This window comes from Pteropus alecto, unplaced genomic scaffold (genome assembly GCF_000325575.1).
Source record: "Pteropus alecto unplaced genomic scaffold, ASM32557v1 scaffold101, whole genome shotgun sequence".
NCBI classification, from domain to species: domain Eukaryota; kingdom Metazoa; phylum Chordata; class Mammalia; order Chiroptera; family Pteropodidae; genus Pteropus; species Pteropus alecto.
This window is the reverse complement of record NW_006432945.1, coordinates 18,166,166-18,175,790: the sequence shown is the minus strand read 5'-3', so window position 1 is coordinate 18,175,790 and position 9,625 is coordinate 18,166,166. Positions and strand designations below refer to the sequence as shown.

The window sequence follows — 9,625 nt, the reverse complement described above, 5'->3', positions numbered from 1 at the left end:
AAGCCTCTGTCAATGTAAAGTGCAGTAACGTGGGTAATTATCATGAGTGCGCGATGGAAAGAGAAGGCCGCGGAATGAAATGTGGCTGCCAGGGCCTCGGTCACCCCAAGCAGTGAGGCGCAGTCCAGGAGTGGGGCGTCAGGGCCCTGCTCTCTGACCTGACCAATCCGTCACGACCCCCTGGCCAATCTCTGAGCCTCCCAAGACGCAGGTTCATCATCTCGTCAAGGATTCAGAGGCGCCTGGCTTCCTGCGGGGTGGGGGGCGGGGGTGGAATGAAATGTGGCTGCCAGGGCCTCGGTCACCCCAAGCAGTGAGGCGCAGTCCAGGAGTGGGGCGTCAGGGCCCTGCTCTCTGACCTGACCAATCCGTCACGACCCCCTGGCCAATCTCTGAGCCTCCCAAGACGCAGGTTCATCATCTCGTCAAGGATTCAGAGGCGCCTGGCTTCCTGCGGGGTGGGGGGCGGGGGCAGGCTTCCTAATAAAGAGACCATCTCAATAATGCGAGTACCCGGCTGCTATGGTAACGGGCATTATAGGATCTGGAGAGGAAGAGCAGCTTTCGATGAGAATAGGGAGCCTGCAGATGGGAGAGGGGGTGGGGCTGCACGCAGGACAGACAGAGTGAGCACCGGAGGGAATAGGGAACGAGCCAACAGAACTGGGGGTCCCGCCTCAGCCCCTCCTGTCTGGGCCCTGCTACCAGGAGGGGATCTTAAGCATCTCCACATTGCCTGCTGCTCGTGCAATTTAGGGCCCCCCTGTGTCCTTAAGCTGGGCGCCCCAATGGTTTCTTAGACATATAAGCACGTGTAAAAACCTGGATAAAACCAGGTTGCGAATTCACAAAACAAAATTAGAAATGTGCCTTTTGTTTGTTTGCTGTCACTGCTGCTGCTGTCGCTGTTCGTACTTAGCGACGGAGCAGTCTCCGAATTTCCTGGTCACTCAGTTTGGCGCAGGCTCCGGGTCGGTGGTATTTTCCGTGCATCCCACCAGCGTGGAGAACCAGCAAGGTCGTGCACTGTGGACAAAAGGTCAAAACCAACGCTGATCTCCGTACCCTCCAACCCCAGCACCGTTTGAAGATGCCGCCCGTCCATCTGAGGCCGAGGTTGCCAAGGCCGCGGGAGGCACGTGGCACAGGCCTCTGTCTCTGCTCCAGAGACTGTGGATGCTGTAGCCACATTAGCTTCTGCCAGGGAGTTCGATATCTTGGCTTCTGGCCGCCAGGCAGCTATGAGATCTTTGAGTTTTCTTCAAGAGAAGAACATCTGTTCACTGACGTTTTTTATGATTCCGTGATCAAAAGTGCTTCCTCTCCCAGTGGTCCCTAAATGTGTCCCATTTAGCCTTGGCTTCCTGTTTCGCCTCCTCCCGCGAGCCCCAGCTACGCCTGAGGAGCTCAGGCAACGGGGTGATGAAGGGATCGTGGCCCCTTCCTGGCTGTCTCTTATCCACTGGTTTGGGCGCCTCCAGTAAAACAGCAGTTGCCTCAAAGGTACATTGCGTGTGGCTATTTTGGGGTTCATCGAATGCATCGATGCCTCCACTGTTGCCAGGACCAGAGGAAGTGGGTATGAAAAGGAGGGGGATTTAGGACACTGGAAGGCTCCCTGCCTGCCAGGATGTGGGGTCCACTGAACGCAGGATCACGGGCGGCTAAGAATATTCCTTTTCTACAGTTTTTAATTAGAACAAGACCCTTCCCTTCTTCCATTAGTTTAAGATCAAACGTGCCTATACGGAAAAGAAGGAATGACCGACGAGTCCTTTCAATAGTTTATGTGAACTTAAAGGAGCTTTGGATTTTTTCAAAAATATTCTTCAGACGGGAACGGTGCAGAATTGGAAGCATGATGAACGGGTCGTGGGATTTTAAGGGGATTTCTCTTTTCTTCTGCAGACTTCTCGACATTTTCCCAAGTTCCCCCACGATCTTTTCCTATTATCTATCATATCGACGATGAGAAAAATAATTCAAGTATTTTAAACAAAAAGTATTCTTTAGTCTTTTGAATTGTTTGTTTTTGCTATAGGTTTGTCACAAATCACAGCCCTTTCCTCCCCACATTTTATAGGGCGAGAAGGAAAACAAACAAAAGAGCCTGGAATCCTCACCACCCTGAAAACGCCATATGGTGAGAGCCAAGCACCAGAGTTTTACGAGCATCCCCTTGGGACAGGCCCGTGGGGCCCACTCACCTGAATCACATTAGACTGTCTCATCCCATTAATGAATCAACCTCTTCAGCCACCTCTCCCCCGCCGCCCCGTCCCCCGCCCCGACTCCCTCCCAGTCTGATCCTTTAATTACCATCTGCTTTTCCTGTCCCTCCAAAGTCCCTGCAAAGACACAGCATCGAGAGTCCTGGACCATCGAAGCCCATCCCGTTCGTCTTCTGTCCGCCAGTTTCCCATACGCCTTTACGCAGTGCGTGTCCTGTGAACCCAGAAGACCTAGGTTCGAATCCGCCTCTGCTACTTACGACATACGACTTTAGGAAACAGACTCATCCTCCGTGAACGTTCGCGGTCCCACCTATGAATGGGAATGCAGGCTGTGAATGTCAGGTTTGCGAAATGACGAGAAAATGTGCGAACCCGTGGCACGGGGAGCAGTCCCTGGTGGGGACTCGGTGACAGAAAGATCGATGGCTGGTCTCACCCTGAGCGGCCGTTCAGCTCTTAGGCCAGGACCTGGGGTTCGCCCGCTGGCCCGCTGGATCTTTCTACTCTTCCCCACGAGGAGCCCTCAGCAGGTTAACCCCCGAGAGGCCAGGCTGACAAGGACCTTACGCAGGTCACGACTGTCAACGCTCTGCCGTCATCTGGACCTGTGACCAGAGGCCCTGGAGGCTGAGCGTTGAGCCAGCTCTACCCGCCACGGGCAGCAGAACGGTCCTCTCTGCGAAGGCTTCGTGTCTTCCGACGGATTAGGAAGCGCGGATTGATCGACGGCTGTTTCAGCTGCTGTCGTCCCGGGGAGAGAACGCGGTGTGAGGAACGGTTCTGGCCGGTCCGAGGGACACCTGACTTCCGCGGCTGCCCCGCCGTCCCCTTCACAGCCGAAGCTTCTCGAAGGTGCCAGCTGTGCCCTGCTCTCCCAGTCCGCCCGCACCCCCACGTATTCACCTTCCACCTGCTTCTCAGCCGCCGAGTCTGGCCTCGCAGCCACCGCCCTAATAAGCCACCCTCCCCGAGGTCATAAGGAATCTCTTTGGTTCAAATTCGGATTAGCATGTCTCAGCTACGACAGCACCCAGCACCCGAAGGAGGCTCCCCGGGCCTCCCCGGCTCGGTCCCCTCCAGATACAAGTCCTCAGAGGCCCCCGGCCATCTCCCCCTGGATGCCTTGCGACCATCACACTCGACAGACCCCGACTGCACTCGTGGTCTCCCCTCCACATCTGCATTTCTTCCCGGGTCTCCCATCTTCGACTAGCATCTCTGCCTACCACGTTGCTCGCGCCAGCCATGTGAGAGTCGCCCCCAAAACCGCTTTCCCCTCGCTCCCACGACTCGCCCACCATCCAGCCGCCGGTCCCCTCTTCGCCTCGCTGCGTGCACCTGGTCTGCCACCTTCTTCCGCCCGGACGACCACGAGAACCCCTACCTTCTGTCCCCGCTTCTGCCATCACTCCCCTCCCACCCCCGCTCCGTTCCAATAGCCACACAATAGCCGGGATGTGTTTGTAATGTAAATTCGATCATATCACTCACAAGCTTGAAACCCTTTAACGATTTATCGATTTATCGCTGAGCTGAGAGATAACCTCTTTCACCATAACCTGAGGTTCAAGGTCCCCGCGACCTGGCCTCTGGCTACTTCTTCACCCTGGACTCACCGTTCAGCTCTTAGGCCAGGACCTGCACACGCACTCCTGCCCCTGACCGCTGTGTCACACGCGCTCCTGCCCCTGACCGCTGCATCACACGCACTCCTGCCCCTGACCGCTGCGTCACAGATGCGTAGGTCTCGCTTCAGTGCCGACACGCGCCACAGTCTTTCCTGCCCCGGCCTTTAAACGTGCTATTCGCTCCGCTTGGGGGGGCTCTTAAACCCAGTCTGCCAGACAACTCCACCCATACGTCAAGACCCAGTGTGCATGTCACCTCCTTTGCTAAGAAAAGCCCTCCCCCAAACTCCAAACTAAATCTGGTCCCCCAGCTTTCTTCCCTCATAAAGCCCTGCTATTTCTCATCACATCTTATCAAAATTTTATAATTGCTATCCCATGATGTGGGACGTTAGCTTTCCTAAGATTATAGCTGGCATGAAGGCAAGCGCTTTGTCTACAGCTTTACTGTCTTCCATTTAGGAAAGACACCTGGTGAGCAAAGGGGGCTCCACACGTACGAAGGGAATTTGTGCTGGCCTCGGAAATTAATAAACTTTCCCTTTGGTTCGAAAAACATACGTGGACTTCCAAGGTGCGCTAGGTTTGAGAAAAATCGGTATCTCAGAAGAATCTAGATAAATACATAAAATGCTGACCCCAGAGAAAACGAGATAGGAGAAAACTTTAAAACGATTCTAATTGATGTGCTCAGAGAGATTTGGGGAGATACTACATCCATAAAACAAAAACAGTCGCTATAAAAACAAAACTCAGGAAAAAGAAAGAGTTATTAAAAATTAAAGAGACGATCGCTAAAGAGAAAAGGTCAATAGAGCGACTCACAGACAAATTCAAAGAAACCCTCCAGACCATAGATAAAAAAGACAAAGACGGACTATTTCCCAAGCTAAGAGATTTAGGTCAATTCGGTAAGTGGACCCTCCATTTAATGAGTTCCAGAAAATAAACACGGAGAAAATAATAAAAGAAATGGCGGGGGGGGGGGGGGAGGACTAAAAAAAGAGCTTACAAAAATATAAGCCAGATCCACCACCTAAATATGGCCTAACGTTTAAAAACACCAAATACAAAAAAAAAAAAAAACACCTAAAAGTTTAGGAAAAAACAAAACCGGTTACCTATAAAGCAACGCGCATCAGATTGTCACCACTAAAACTGCGTGCTAGAGGTCCAAGCAGAGAGGAAAAAAATCTTCTTAAACCGACAACGCGAGCCAAACTGCTCAGGGGGTAGGGGAGGGAAGATTCGGAGACATGCAAAGACTCAGAAATTCGACCTTCAACACGCCCTTCTGTAAGGATCATTTGAAAGCATGCTCCAGCCGAGCGAAACAGAAATCCGAGAGAGAGGAGAAAATGGGTCGCAGAATAGCGGAAGTCAGGGGAATGGAAGTTACCAGAAGCGAAATGAAGCGAAATCCTAGAGCGACTGCTCTCCGGGGGGCCTGGAAAACGAAAGGAACCCAGCCCATTAGAAATGGACTCAGAGGTCTTTGACAAGCAGAGTTAAGGAAATGTCCTGTTAACCAACCGTTGGAATTAGAAGCTGGACGATCTAATTCGTAAGGTAAAAGAACCTGACGAATTAAGGTAAAAGAATGAGAAGAAATAAACGTAGTTAGGAATACCGGGGAAAAAAAAATTAGCGAAGAACTGTATAAAAAAGTCCCAGTCCAAATATGCAGAAACGAAAACGCGCCACGATTCTGAGCCTGGGCAGGATGTACGAAAACACGTGGCATTGAGTCTGGGAGCATCCACCTCGGAATGGAGGAGTTTCAACTACAGATATTAAATTGTTTAAGAGTTTATTTGAGTAAACGTGGGTTCAGGTCAGGCCGCACGGAACCGAACGTGGTTGGGGGGCCTGGCAGGCAGGAACTGGGGGGGAGGGGGGAGCGGGGAGCGGGGAGCGGGGAGGCTTTTATAAAGCAGACTTGGAAGCAAAGCACGGAAACGATCTGATTGGCTAAAGCTCAGCGGTCACCTCGTTGGCTTTGTGATTGTCCATCCTTAAATCTCACATCTCAGAGGCAAGTGCACTTACGGGAGCCGACTCTGGCTTGGGTTTCAGTTCGCTTGTCCACGCCTTAGAGCCTCGTTTAGTCGCTTTGACAACAGGATTGCATCTTTTCCATGGGTCTGATTACATCGTGAGGTTCTGAAGAGAATAAGAATAACATAATCATGACGTAAATACTCATTGATCTTCAAGCTCCGAAATCGGCAGATGAACAGAACGCAGAGGATCTCGTGGTAGTTACAGAACGGAAAGCCGACATTTTAAACCCCCAGCCCACAGGCGACAGACCAGCCACCAGCAGTTGGAACGCAGAGGGCAGAGAGTTCCTCATCTTACAGGGCAGAATCGGGAAAAACTGTCTGAGGTTGAGATAGCGAGGGATACGATCTTTTTAAAATGTAAACTTGAGTCTATTATTTAAAATTGCATACGCAAAGAATACGGAAAAGGAAAACTGGGAGGAAGCGTGCAGTTGCTGCAAACGAGTTATATCCACCCTTCCTCCTCTACGGTGAGAAGTCAGTAAACACTACTGAAAGTGGAAAATCCAAAAAAAAGGCAAAAAAGCAGTGCGAGAGAGTGACAGTTTGGAAATAACCACCAGAGGAACTAGAAACAGAAATGACTAAGCGCGGGCGCGGGGAGGGAGGGGGAAGGGACCGTCCCCCTCGTCCTCTGTCACCCTAGGATTGATTACTCTACGCATACATTACTTTAGTTAATTAGTGAGTGAAGATCCTGCGGACTAAGTAAACAGAACCTCTGGGCTAGGGGTGTCCACCGCAAGGCTCGGAGGGGAGGTGCTTTGAACAGGCCAGTCTTGTAAGGAACGCGTGAACTCTGGGGCACTGCCCACAGGTGCGCCCCCTCTCACATCCCGCAGACCGGAGATGCTGGCCGGCACTGCCGGAGAACAAGGCGTTAAGGGCTTCAGCTGGCCAGAGCCACGGAGGAAGGGTGATGGGCGGGGTGTGGGCCATGTGACTTATTGGTCAAAACTGTAGGCTCTGGATCAACTGGCCTTACCTGGACTGTCACTTCCCAGCCACGTGACCCCAGGCAAGTGATGGAAACAATTACTCCCATTCCGTAGGATTTCCTGTGACTCCAAGGAGCTCATTTGCGTTAAGGTGAATGTCAGCTGTTATTCCAGAGAAGCAGATTCCAGCCTAAGGAGTGCCTGAGGTCAATGGCGAATGTTCCGGAGGTCCGCTAGGTGACATCTCTCCCTCACTTCTGGAGGGACAACCTGACCCTCGCCTGGGGAAACAGAACGCCAGTTTGGGGAACGACTAACTAAGTGATGCCGATCCCGTTAAGAAAAGCGAACATTTATTGAGCTGCTTGCCCCGTGCCAGGAACTGTGCAAAACACACGCCATCTTCGTCCGCCTTCACCACCACCAGGTGAGACGGACTTTTTTATCTGTTTTTTTTTTTAATTGTGGCAAAACATACATAATAAAATTTTCCACCTTAACCATCTTGAAGCGTATACAGTCCAACCTCCACCGCTCCGTGCATCTGCAAACCTGAAGCTCCAGCCGCAAACAAGGGATCTGCTGCTTGCATTTCGCGGAGGAGGAAACTCGGCATTTACGCCGCACTGTGTGAAAATCTGCTCTTCGGCCACGTGTTCACCTACGAACAAACGGCGGTTCGGAAACAGTCCATTTAAGAGGTCGGCAGCCCAAGCCAGTCCCCAGACGAGCCAGGTCGCAAGGCCGACTGCGAAGGCCTGATGAGGTCCCTGCTCAGGGGACGGGGGACAGAGGGGCCCGGGGCGATGCACTGAGCCACGCGGAGCAGACGGGCCCCTGGCAACACAGGGAACTGACTCGGACTTTTTCGTGTCGTCAGAAAGGGGCAGAAGAATCATCCTCGGTTGTCCTCGGGCAGAGCTACAGGGGTGCATCCAGGTTGGTAGACCTGACGCGGATTCGATTTGGGGGTTCGCCTTTTTCAAAGAACAGAAATGTACAAACACAGCATTTCCCATTTCTCCTCTTCAGACTCATCTCTTCACGTGACTTTTTAGATCCTTGAGCCCAGGGGTCCCCTTCTCGGCCTAGCAGGTGGACTTCCGGGGGCATGAGGTGCATCGGGGGGCAGAGAGCCGACCGGCGCAGTGACACCCGTCGGAGTCACGGGGAGCGTGCACGTGTCACTCTGAGGCAGAGACAGGAGCGAAGTCGCCGCATCCCGTGGCCCTTGTCCTACGGCTGGGGCGGTGGCCTCTTAGGAACATCCCACGCGCACCTCCCTCCCTCTGAGCAACGGCCCCTGGGGCGGTCCCCTACCCGTCCCTGTGGTCAGTGGTTAGCGCTGCTTTTCCACCGAATCCCTCCTTACCCGCCCGGCCTCGCCCGTCACCCCTCAGCCGGCTCTGCACGCAAACGCCCCGCACAGACTCAGCCTCCCCCGTCACGCTCAGAAAATCCTGTAGGTGGAAAGGAATTTAATCGGCAATAATAAGGCTTCTATTTTTAGAGCTTCTGCCTTCTAAGCAACCGCAGCACGCCATAGCTGGGACAGAACCCGCGGGAGGGTTGAAAGGGTCTCCGAAAGGTCTTCGAGGAGAGTCCCCTGGAGCCTGCCTGGGACAGGCACTGGCATCACGCGGCTCCGGGTCTGGAGTCCCAGCCTCCAGGGCCTCTCCCCACCCCACCCACTGCCTCTCTCTTTGGGGTGGTTGCGCCCGACTCCGAAAGGTCCCCCAGCCACTAGCCTTCGCCCAGCCAAGCTCCAGGCCACCAACATGGTGATCTTCCTGACACCCAGCCCCGATCGCACTTGGAAGGCGAGGCTCGCTGTGCCAAGTGTTATGGCAAGACCGTGGGGATGAGGTTAGAGCAAGTGCCACAGGCAGGACTCGGAAGATCACAGGAGGTCACCAACATGAGTGGGGAGGTGTCGGGAAGAGGGTACAGCCAGTGCAAAGGGGGTCACAGCGCGTGGGTGTTTGGGGCCTGGTAAGTCCCAAGGAGCAGCCTGAGTGAGGAGCCAGGCAGAGGGGCCACCAGAGAGGACGGAAGGCGGGTTGGGGACAGACTGGGGGCCAGCGCCTTCCTGGTGGCAGGCGGGTCGCTGGGCGCCAGGAGCCATAGCGGAGGGCTTGGGTCGGAAGGCCCTGATTCCAGGCTGAGCTCGCGCAAACCGCAGAGGGGTGGCGGGATGCCCGCCCCCTCAGTGGGCTCGCCCGCTCGGCCGCCACACCCCACCTGCACCCCGCAGACCCCTCCAGGGCTGGGGCTGGGGCAGCGCGGACGGCGGTGGACGGCGGTGGACGGCGGTGGACGGCAGGCACCCGTCAAGTTTCCAAGCCCTTCCTCGGAGGACGGGCTCTCTGACCACATGCTTTTCCGTGACATCACTGTCAGTGACCTCTGGGGGCCAGCAGGGTGGAGTCCGAGAGGACGGGTACAGGCCACGATTCTTCGGTGGTCACAAAGGTTGGGATTGTGAGCCGCTGGAGCTGGAGAGCGGCCTCAATGGGGACAATGTCTCTGGCTGGGCCCCCTGCCCCGGGGCATCGCAGGGCTATAGTGGCCCTGTTGTCTGTGCTCCTTTTCTACAGCAAAAAGCATATTGTGGAGCACAGAGGCCGCGTGTGTGTGTGTGTGTGTGTGTGTGTGTGTGTGTGTGTGTGTGGAGTGTTAGGAAATCTCATTTTGCTTTTAGGACGAGTGATGATGTGGAGTGGAAAACCACAGCCCAGCCAGCAGAGAAGGGTGTCCGT

The 9,625-nt window shown here is 54.1% G+C and overlaps 1 protein-coding gene across 6 annotated transcripts in view; it reads right to left on the bottom strand.

Moving 5' to 3' along the window:
• The window catches only part of RXRG (retinoid X receptor gamma), a 144,066-nt gene that overhangs the window by 63,148 nt on the left and 71,293 nt on the right, over window positions 1–9,625 (bottom strand). For 5 of the 6 annotated variants that reach the window (XM_015586226.2, XM_015586227.2, XM_025043889.1 and 2 more), the window contains one exon: window positions 5,912–6,025. The gene's annotated coding sequence lies outside the window, so the exon portion shown is untranslated. Of the gene's footprint in view, window positions 1–5,911; window positions 6,026–6,913; window positions 7,148–7,361; window positions 7,506–9,625 lie in introns of those variants that run through there. The other variant, XM_015586229.2, reaches the window with a different exon arrangement.